The sequence below is a fragment of the Podarcis tiliguerta genome, assembly GCF_965153285.1.
Source record: "Podarcis tiliguerta genome assembly, chromosome: 9".
Lineage (NCBI taxonomy): Eukaryota > Metazoa > Chordata > Lepidosauria > Squamata > Lacertidae > Podarcis > Podarcis tiliguerta.
This window is the reverse complement of record NC_139542.1, coordinates 5,617,483-5,627,733: the sequence shown is the minus strand read 5'-3', so window position 1 is coordinate 5,627,733 and position 10,251 is coordinate 5,617,483. Positions and strand designations below refer to the sequence as shown.

The 10,251-nt window shown below is 49.2% G+C and overlaps 1 protein-coding gene across 3 annotated transcripts in view; it reads right to left on the bottom strand.

Moving 5' to 3' along the window:
- Window positions 1-2,440, bottom strand: part of LZTS3 (leucine zipper tumor suppressor family member 3) — a 58,763-nt gene extending 56,323 nt beyond the window's left edge. For 2 of the 3 annotated variants that reach the window (XM_083398390.1, XM_083398395.1), the window contains exon 1: window positions 2,049-2,440. The gene's annotated coding sequence lies outside the window, so the exon portion shown is untranslated. Of the gene's footprint in view, window positions 1-2,021 lie in introns of all 3 variants that reach the window. The other variant, XM_083398393.1, reaches the window with a different exon arrangement.
- Between the last annotated feature and the right edge of the window lie 7,811 nt (window positions 2,441-10,251).

Here is a 10,251-nt window from a genome sequence, read left to right as displayed (position 1 = left end):
TCTCATGCCAGCAACCGGGAGATCAAAGCTTTTGCTGGAGTGTGGAAGACGACATGGATGTGCATGCATGCATGCGTGTGTGTGAAACCCTGCCAACGTGCTTACATCATGCCCGACCGAGCCAGCGTGAAAATGCCCGACCGAGTGCAGGGTTGCAAAGGGGCAGCAAAGGATGGGGAGAGAAAGCTACCCAGCTTTCTCCCTTATCTCCACTGCACTGCAGCTAAGGGCTCCCTGAGCTCTGTACTAGGGAGAAGGCGGGAGCAAGAGAGCAGGAAAATGCCTTCCTAAAGCAGCTCAGAAACCCAGCTTCAGGATATAATAATTATATATGAGTGTGTGAGAGGGAGAGGGAGAAATTTGCATGCAGAATGACCCAGTTATGCGATGGGCCAAATCTAGAGATGAGAAGTAATGAGCGAATGCTTCAGCAGACCAAAGCCACTTGGTCTGTGTGTGTGTCTGTCTCTCTCTCTCTCTCTCTCTCTCTCTCTGTGTGTGTGTGTGTGTGTGTGTTGTGTGTCCCACACACACACTCAATATTGTCCCCTAATAGTACAGGTCTACCCGGCTACATTTGCTGGATAGCTCTCCCCAAAGAGATGCGATCTGTAATCTCCTCTCCCTCGCTCTCTATTTTAGGAAACCTTTGCAGGGATGGGAGAAGGAAGGTTACGGACCGGGTGGATTTCAGATGCCCCAAATAAAGGATATGCCAAATTCGCAGGATCATCATAGTTTTTTAAAGATCCGTCCACAACAGGACTGAAATGAAATCCGCTTTTAAAAAACACCACACAACAGCCACAAAACGAAGGCTCCATCTTCGAGAGAGGTCTCTGGCGAGTTCGGTGATCCATGCAAAACCAAAGAGACCTGATCGTCACAGAATAAAATATCCATGCGTCTAGGGAGCCAAAAACGATGTGACGGAGGGTTATAGCAAGCAAAAAAATGTTTCGGTCTTTGAAACACACACACACACACACAGTGGAAGAGGACATTTAATCCTTCTGCTCAGCTGGACAACATGTCACGTTTACCGGGAGTTTATGGCCATCCTTTGCTTTGCAGCTATAATGCTACCGACATTAAAAAGCAAACAAACCCAAGGGGCATTATTTAGCCAATTCGAACCCCTCTCTACCAGTTTCTACACCTTGGCTTAGCCTAAAAGGGGGGGGGTTGGTTCCCGCCCCCCCCCCGCGTCTAGTTTGCCAGCGAAATGGCACGCAGCAGTAGCATCCAGAAAAGCAGATGACATAATTTGCAGCCATCCCCTGTTCATCACCCAAACGCCAGCACCTCACCTCGCGCTCTGGATGACACCCCATTTATGACATCATCTTAAAAAAAACTAACCACACACACAGACACACAACCCAACCCTAACACCAACCATCCCTGATCATACCTGCAAGGGGTTTTATGGTTTTACTTACACAAACGCACGCACATCCTTTATCAATGGGTGGCTGCTTCTTCAACATTGCAAGGCGGGGGGTGGAGAAAAGCAAGCGAAGAGGCTATACCCGCGCCCCAGATGACCAAAAAGAAAAAAACTGGTGGAAATATTTTATTCTGGAGCAATGCACACGTTTGCAACGGATATGCATCCCCTTGCATTTTCCCGCGGCGCGTCAGATTATATTGCAAGAAGCAGAGGTCTCCAAGCTCATGGTTAGGTGGGGGAAGGCAAACTAAACTAATTAAGCAGAAAATAAATCGGAAGAGGTGGCGGGGCTTATTTCGGAGGACCCCCGCATCTCCGCCGTGCACCACATTTTAATTGCAACCATATCTGCACGTCCTCCCACAGAATCCTCTTCGTGCACCGATTTCCTCAACCCTGAGCGATTTTGCAAAAGGGGGAAAAAAAGGTAGCGCGTGCAAACGTAACCAGTCTTCCACCACCATGCAAGCAACCCCCCCCCCAGTCCAAGTGTGTGGCGACGCCTCCCTCTCTCCCTCCTCCTGCGCCCCCTCCCCAAATCCCTCCCGGGCGTGTAGGCAAGAGCTACCTCGCCTCCTCCCCGCTGTGTCCTTACTCTTTGCAGGAACGCAGGCGATGCGCCCTGGGCGCGCAGCAGCTCCTTCAGCCGGGAGGCGTCCGGTTTTTAATCCTCTCTTTTTTTGGCGGCGGCGGCTCGGGATGCAGGAGAGAAGCATGCACCGCGACGGGGAAGGTGCTTGGAGTTCAAAAATGAAATGCAACCGAAAACGACGACCTCCGACCAATTGCACGGGGGGGCGAATTCAAAGCGTGCGCTCAGGCGGCCACCCGGCGCTTCGCGGAGCCTTTGCAACGAAGGAGGCGAGCGGCGCTGCAGGCGAGCGGGCTGGCGGCTCGCATCCCGGCCAGCGTCACCGATACACACGCGCGCACTCGCAGACACGCATCTTGCCCCTTTTCTTGCGGCAAACGGCAGCCAACCCCCCTGGCCACGCCCCCCTTGTCACAGCCTCAGCCTATCGGAGAGAAGGATCCGGGAGGAGGGTGGATCGCCTGCCCTTTTTAACTCTTTCCGTGCTGCAGCGCTCCAAGGCTTGGAGGAAGGGTCGGGGCTGGTCTACACGTGATGGGAGATGTTTGGGTTTGATGGCATTTTTATTTTTTGACGCGTTTTATTGTCCCATTTTGCTTTTTTTCTGTGCGCCGGTTAGAAGTTGCAAGCGTTTCCTCCAATTGGGAAACTGAACCCACATTCGTCAATTGACCTTAACAGATTGGAGAACTGGGCGCAAGCTAACAAAATGAATTTCAGTACAGTAGAGGCAAATGTCAGGTTCTGCGCTTAGGCAGGAAGAACCAGCTGCCCAAATATGAGATTGGGGAGACCAGCAGTGCATGTGAAAAGGATCTAGGGGTCTTGGTGACCCACAAGCTGAACATGAGTCAACAGGGTGATGCAGCAGCAAAAAAAGCTAATGCTATTCCAGGCTGCATCCACAGAAGTCTAGTGTCCAGATCAAGGGAAGTAATAATACCACTCTATTCTGCCTTGGTCAGAGCACACCTGGAATACTGTGTCCAATTCTGGGCACCACAATTTATGCAGGATGCTGACAAGGTGTGCAGAGGAGGGTGACTGAGATAGTCAAGGGGCTGGAAACCAAGCCTGATGAGGAACGGTTGAAGGAGCTGCATATGTTTAGCCTGGAAAAGAGGAGACAGAGAGTAGATATGATAACTCAGGAAATTGTGGACTCTCCTTCCTTGGAGGTTAATAATAATAATAATAATAATAATAAATTATTTATACCCCGCCCTCCCCAGCCAAGACTGAACTTGGGGCGGCTAACAATAAATAAGTTGATTAAAATACAACTTAAAAAACAAGATTAAAATACAACATTAAAACATTAAAATGCAGCCTCTTCACAGGAGAAGAAAGGAAAAAAGAAAGAGGGGGAGGGAATCAAATTGATTCTAAGCCAAACGCCGGGAGGAACAACTCTGTCATACAGGCCCTGCGGAAAGAAATCAGATCCCACAGGGCCCTGGTCTCATGAGACAGAGCGTTCCACCAGGCCGGGGCCAGTGTTGAAAAGGCTCTGGCTCTGGTTGAAGCCAATCTAACTTCCTTAGGGCCTGGGATCACTAGGGTGTTGTTATTTATGGACCTTGAGGCTCTCCGTGGGGCATACCGGGAGAGGCGGTCCCGTAGGTACGAGGGTCCTAGGCCGTGAAGGGCTTTAAAGGTCAAAAGCCACACCTTGAACCTGACCCTGTACTCCACCGGGAGCCAGTGCAGCTGGAAAAGCACTGGGTGAATATGCTCCCATGGCAGGGACCCCGTGAGGAGCCTCGCTGCAGCATTCTGTACCCGCTGGAGTTTCTGGGACAGCTTCAAGGGCAGCCCTGCGTAGAGCGAATTACAGTAATCAAGCCTGGAGGTGACCGTCGCATGAATCACTGTGGCCAGGTCGGGGCAGGAAAGGTAAGGGACCAACTGCTTGATGCGGCGAAGGTGGAAAAATGTCGCCTTAAGCAGGTTGGATGGCATCTGTCATGGATGCTTTAGATGAGATTCCTGCTTGGCAGGGGGTTGGACTAGATGACCCTAAGGGTCCCTTCCAACTCTACAACTCCATGATTTTATGATTATAAACAGCTTTTTGCCCATCTCTCATAATAGCAGAACTTTGTGGATGGCCCAATAATATTAAGAGGCAGAAGCTCAAGCATTTCTTCACACAGTATTTCCTTAGTGTATGGAACTCCCTGCCACAAGTAATAATAATAATAATAATTTTATTATGTATACCCCACCAATCTGGCTGGGTTTCCCCAGCCACTCGGGCCTCTTCCAGCAAAATGGAAAAACACAACAAAACGTCATATTATAAACAAAGTGAAGCTTTAAAAGATGGCTGTTAAAAGAGATGAAACGAATTTGTGGTGGAGGCGCAGAGCATATGTAATTGGCGGTTGGACATGATGGACCCAGTCTATTGAAGGTGAATGCACATTTGGGGCGGGGAGTGATGTGTGCGAATTCTGCCCCATGGAAATTGCTTTGTCCTGATTCCCCTGTTGCCGTGCAGGGTTTCCCAAAGGGGTCAATATTGATCCTCTTGGGGTCGGCAGGACTGTGCAGGGGATGACTAAAGCCCTAGAGAAGAAAAAGAAGTTTGCAAGGTACAGTGTCAAAAAATAATAACCGGGAAGTCTGAGCTTCGGCACTAAAGAGGATGGCCTTGTGCAGAAGGCACTTCCTTGGCCAATGAGGAAACTCTGGTATTTAATGAGACGACTCTATAATTCAATAGTCATTTCCTTATTTTTTACACTTTAAGATATGTAATCACAGTAAGGTAAAGGTAAAGGTACCCCTGCCCATACGGGCCAGTCTTGACAGACTCTAGGGTTGTGCGCCCATCTCACTCAAAGAGGCCGGGGGCTCAAACACATCTCACTCAAACACTTCCGGGTCACGTGGCCAGCGTGACATCGCTGCTCTGGCGAGCCAGAGCCACACACGGAAACGCCGTTTACCTTCCCGCTAGTAAGCGGTCCCTATTTATCTACTTGCACCCGGAGGTGCTTTCGAACTGCTAGGTTGGCAGGCGCTGGGACCGAACAACGGGAGCGCACCCCACCGCGGGGATTCGAACCGCCGACCTTTCGATCGGCAAGCCCTAGGCGCTGAGGCTTTTACCCACAGCGCCACCCGCGCCCCTATGTAATCACAGTGGTTGATAATAAATCAATGACGATTGTTCCTTGGCTTTATTTAATTTACATTCCTAAGAATCTGGGTGGGGTCAAGGGCAACTTCCAAGGATTCAATGAATTCAGAAAGGGTTTAAACCTTCCCAGTGAGGCAATGGGGTGGTTGTTCTGTTGCAGTCACCCGATGGGGAGAAAGATGGGGGGCTGGCAGGCTGCCGGATCCAGGCCCCTGTGTTTGCCATGCTGGTTCTAAGCCATTTCGACCTGCGCTGTGATTCAGTCACTCTCAACTTCCTTCGACAGCTCTTCTCATCTCCCACGACTAATGCGGTTCCGCCGCTGCTATAGAGACTGGGTTTAAATAAGAAATGCACACAGCCCACTAAGTGTGTGCCCAGGGAGATCGGGAATAATTATACAATTACATGTTGTTTTCATTTTTCGGAGATAAGAGGTGCCGGAGCTCAAAGGTACTTGAAAGCCCTTTGCTATGGAAACTTTTAACTCCCTTAAGCTCAGGTATGTCAGGGCAGGGGGAGTCCAAACCATGGTTGTTTGGGGGCGGGAATATGCACTCTGCATATGCTCAGAGATACTCCTGCCTGTTAACAGAGCGAATGGTATTCTAGGCTGCATGAACAGAAGTCTAGTGTCCAGATCAAGGGAAGTAATTTTACCACTCTAAAGACGCCTGCTTCTTGGGAGAAAAGCAATGACAAACCTAGACAGCATCTTAAAAAGCAGAGACATCACCTTGCCAACAAAGGTCTGTATAGTTAAAGCTACGGTTTTCCCAGTAGTGATGGATGAAAGTGAGAGCTGGACCATAAAGAAGGCTGATCGCTGAAGAATGGATGCTTTTGAATTCTGGTGCTGGAGGAGACTCTTGAGAGTCCCATGGACTGCAAGAAGATCAAACCTCTCCATTCTGAAGGAAATCAGCCCTGAGTGCTCGCTGGAAGGACAGATCCTGAAGCTGAGGCTCCAAGACTTTGGCCACCTCATGAGAAGAGAAGACTCCCTGGAAAAGACCCTGATGTTGGGAAAGAGGGAGGGCGCAAGGAGAAGGGGACGACAGAGGACAAGATGGTTGGACAGTGTTCTCAAAGCTACCAGCATGAGTTTGACCAAACTGCAGGAGGCAGTGGAAGACAGGAGTGCCTGGCGTGCTCTGGTCCAGGGGGTCACGAAGAGTCGGACACGACTAAACGACTAAACAACAACATTGTGCCTTGATCAGACCAAGGACACTGAGAAGAGAGAAGACAGCTGTCTTCAAATATCTAAGATGGAGAAAGATGGTTATTAAGCAGAGGTTGGGTGGCCAACTGTCATAATAATAAATATTAACAAATTGTTATTTGTACCCCACCCTCCCTGGCCAGAACCGGGCTCAGGGCGGCTAACATCATAAAACTAACACAGTATACAAAGAACATGAAAACATAAAAATAGGCAATCAATTCATTAAAATACATCTTAAAATTAGTTCAGAGCAAATGAAAATCTGGACAGATGGCAGTCACGGGTAAAATTGAGAGTGGTTCATATTCTCCAGGGCCAACTGTTAACACTGGTCTTATAAAGGACCTGTGAGCCGTGTAGGAGGTCTCTTTAATGCTTGTTCTTTTCCAGAAAGAAAAGAATCAGACTGAACCCTAACCAAAGGCCTGGCGTAACAGCTCCGTCTTGCAGGCCCTGCATGGATGCTTTAGCTGAGATTATTGCATTGTAGGGGCAAGGCTACATGACCTTTGAGGTCCCTTCCAAGTCTACAATTTATTTATTTATTCCATTCTTCCTCTTTTAAAATAAATAAATAAATTGTTAGTTTTCCTATATTTACCCAATATTTTCACACTTTAGCCAATTATACCGTTTTTTAAAAAAATAAAAATAAAATTATGATTCCATTCTTCCATTGCCCATGTGCTGTGCCCTTCCCTCTGCCATATGTGAAGCAGCAACCACCCGTTGCTTCAGATGCAGTGGCGTAGTGTGGGGGGTGCAGGGGGGGCCAGCCGCACCGGGCGCAACATCTGGGGGTTAGGGTTAGGGGGCGCAAATCCACAGGTTAGGGGGTGCAAATTACTTGCCTTGCCCCGGGTGCTGACAACGCACGCTATGCCACTGTTCAGATGCCTTGGAAAGAGGTAGGTTTTCATCCAGGCTTTCCCTGACCCATGAGATCAGACCCAGGACAACTGCTTCAGTGCTGCTGCTGCAACAAGAACAACATTATTTGTATGGCACCCATCTGCCTGGGTTGCCCCAGCCGCCCTGGCTGGCTCCCAACATAGGGTTGCCATATTTATAGAAGTAAAAACTTACAGAGCTTTCTTTTCAAAAGGTTGTTGAGCGTTTCTTGAGAAAGTTTCAAAAAAACTGGACATTCCCCCAAATTCCCCCTGGGTGCTAATTCCATCATTAGGAAATCTGGGAAAATCCAGACGTATGGCAACCCTATCCCAACGCGAATATTAAAAACACGATAAAACACCAAACATTAAAAAGCTTCCCTAAACAGGGCTGCCTTCAGGTGTAATAATAATAATAATAATTTATTATTTATACCCCGCCCATCTGGCTGGGTTTCCCCAGCCACTCTGGATAGCTTTCAACAGAATATTAACATACAATAGTGTATTAAATGTTAAAAGCTTCCCTAAACAGGGCTGCCTTCAGATGTCTTCTAAAAGTCTGATAGTTGTTTATCTCTTTGACATCTGGTGGGAGGGCGTTCCACAGGGCGGGTGCCACCACCGAGAAGGCCCTCTGCCTGGTTCCCTGTAACTTGGCTTCTTGCAGTGAGGGAACTGCCAGAAGGCCTTCAGCCCTGGACCTCAGTGTCCAGGCAGAACAATGGGGGTGGAGATGCTCTTTCAGGTATACTGGGCCGAGGCCATTTAGGGCTTTAAAGGTCAGCACCAACGCTTTGAATTGTGCTCGGAAACATGTAGGTCTTAATCTTCTTGACATCTGACGGGAAGGTGCCACTACCGAGAAGGCCCTCTGGCTGATTCCCTGCAACCTCGCTTCTTGCAGTGAGGGAACCGCCAGAAGGCTCTCGGTGCTCAAAGTCAGTGGCGGCTGAGCAATGGTGCTGGGTGTCAATATCTGGGCTGAACGATGGGGGTCGAGATGCCAACACAGGTTCCCACCAGCTCAGCCCCCTTCCCTATGCTCTGCTGCCTTATGGCCTAGTGGACACCCACCCACCAGGCCAAAGCATGATGAGACAAGGGAAGCAGGAGGAGCTGAGATTTGTGCCACCAAAGGAGCGCATCCTGCCCGAGGCGCCAAATCAAACACATGGCCCGGCTGTTCTTTGCAAATATCTACCCCCGTCGGAACGGCGCCCTGGCTGGGAATCTGCTTGTTGATGCAATTTTGCCAAATGTGGCTTTTGAATTTGCTCTGTTTTCATCAAGCGCGAGGATATTTGTGGGCGTTGCGGAGTCTTTAGAGGCCCGGAATATGATGGGATGGATCGCTGGAAGGTTTCTCTCTCTTTTTGCAACCAGACGGAGGTAGCCAAAGCAAGGAGAGAGAGAGAGAGAGAGAGAGAGAGAGAGAGAGAGGTGTTTGCACTGATTTCTGCACCAATCTCAGGTCTCCACACATTGCACAAGAGGAGGTGGCAAACTCATAAGTGGGGGGCAGAATCCAGGGTGCATGCCCCCTTTGCGCATCTGCAATACATGTCAGGCAGGTGATGAGAAGCAGGCTGAGGTGAGTCAGAAGCAGCATGTGACAATCAAAAGCACAAGGCGAGCCAGGAGGCAGGGTTGCAAAAACAGGTGAAAAAAGTGAGTAAGGATGGTTAGATTTGCTTTCTAATGCAAATCTACCCAATTCATACTCGCTGAAGCAACCTGAGAAATAAAGAAGAATTACAATTCTCTGAAAGCCACACGCCTCTGAATTTTGCAATGCAATTCGGCAGCCCAAGAAAAGGTGCCCCCGAAATGCCCACATTCTGGGAGAGCATGCATGAAATATCAGAAGGAGGAGACAGGATAGAAATTAGTAAAATGGCCCAGGGAGAGTCAACAGAGAAAAGTAGAACCAGAACTTGAGGCAGGGGCATCCTAGGGACCAAGGGAGTTTCGGCCCCTCAAATATTTCTTTTGAGGGGGCTGCCCCCATCAATATTCAGAGGACACTGCATGGTGACATGTCAGCCCCCTCTAAGGAAGCTGGTGCCTCTGCCAATGAAGCTGAGGGTTGGAAAATTCAGGACAGATTTTAAAAGAGTATTTATTCATACCATGCATAGTTAAACTTTGGAACTCATTGCCACAGGAGGTGGTGGGGGCCACCAACTCAGATGGCTTTAACAGAGGATCAGACCAATTAATGGAGGAGGGAGGTATCAATGGCTAATATCTGCTCTGCCTCGACAGAAGGAGGCCGTGATGCTTCTGAATAGCGAGGGGAGAGCATTCTTGTGCTCGAGATCCCACAGGCATCTCGCTGTGAGCACAGGATGCTGGACTAGATGGGCCATTGGCCTGATCCAGCAGGAGAGCCACTGTAGATAACACTGAGCTAAAGCAGAGATGGAGAATCTTCAGCTCTCCACACGTTGTTGTTGTTGTTTAGTCATTTAGTCGTGTCCGACTCTTCGTGACCCCCTGGACCAGAGCACGCCAGGCACTCCTGTCTTCCACTGCATCCCACAGTTTGGTCAGACTCATGTTTGTAGCTTCAAGAACACTGTCCAGCCATCTCGTCCTCTGTCGTCCCCTCTCCTTGTGCCCTCCATCTTTCCCAACATCAGGGTCTTTTGCAGGGAGTCTTCTCTTCTCCTGAGGTGGCCCAAAGTATTGGAGCCTCAGCTTCAGGATCTGTCCTTCCAGTGAGCACTCAGGGCTGATTTCCTTCAGAATGGATCGGTTTGATCTTCTTGCAGTCCGTGGGACTCTCAAGAGTCTCCTCCAGCACCAGAATTCAAAAGCATCCATTCTTCGGCGATCAGCCTTCTTTATGGTCCAGCTCTCACTTCCATACATCACTACTGGGGAAACCATAGCTTTAACTATACCGACCTTTGTTGGCAAGGTGATGTCTCT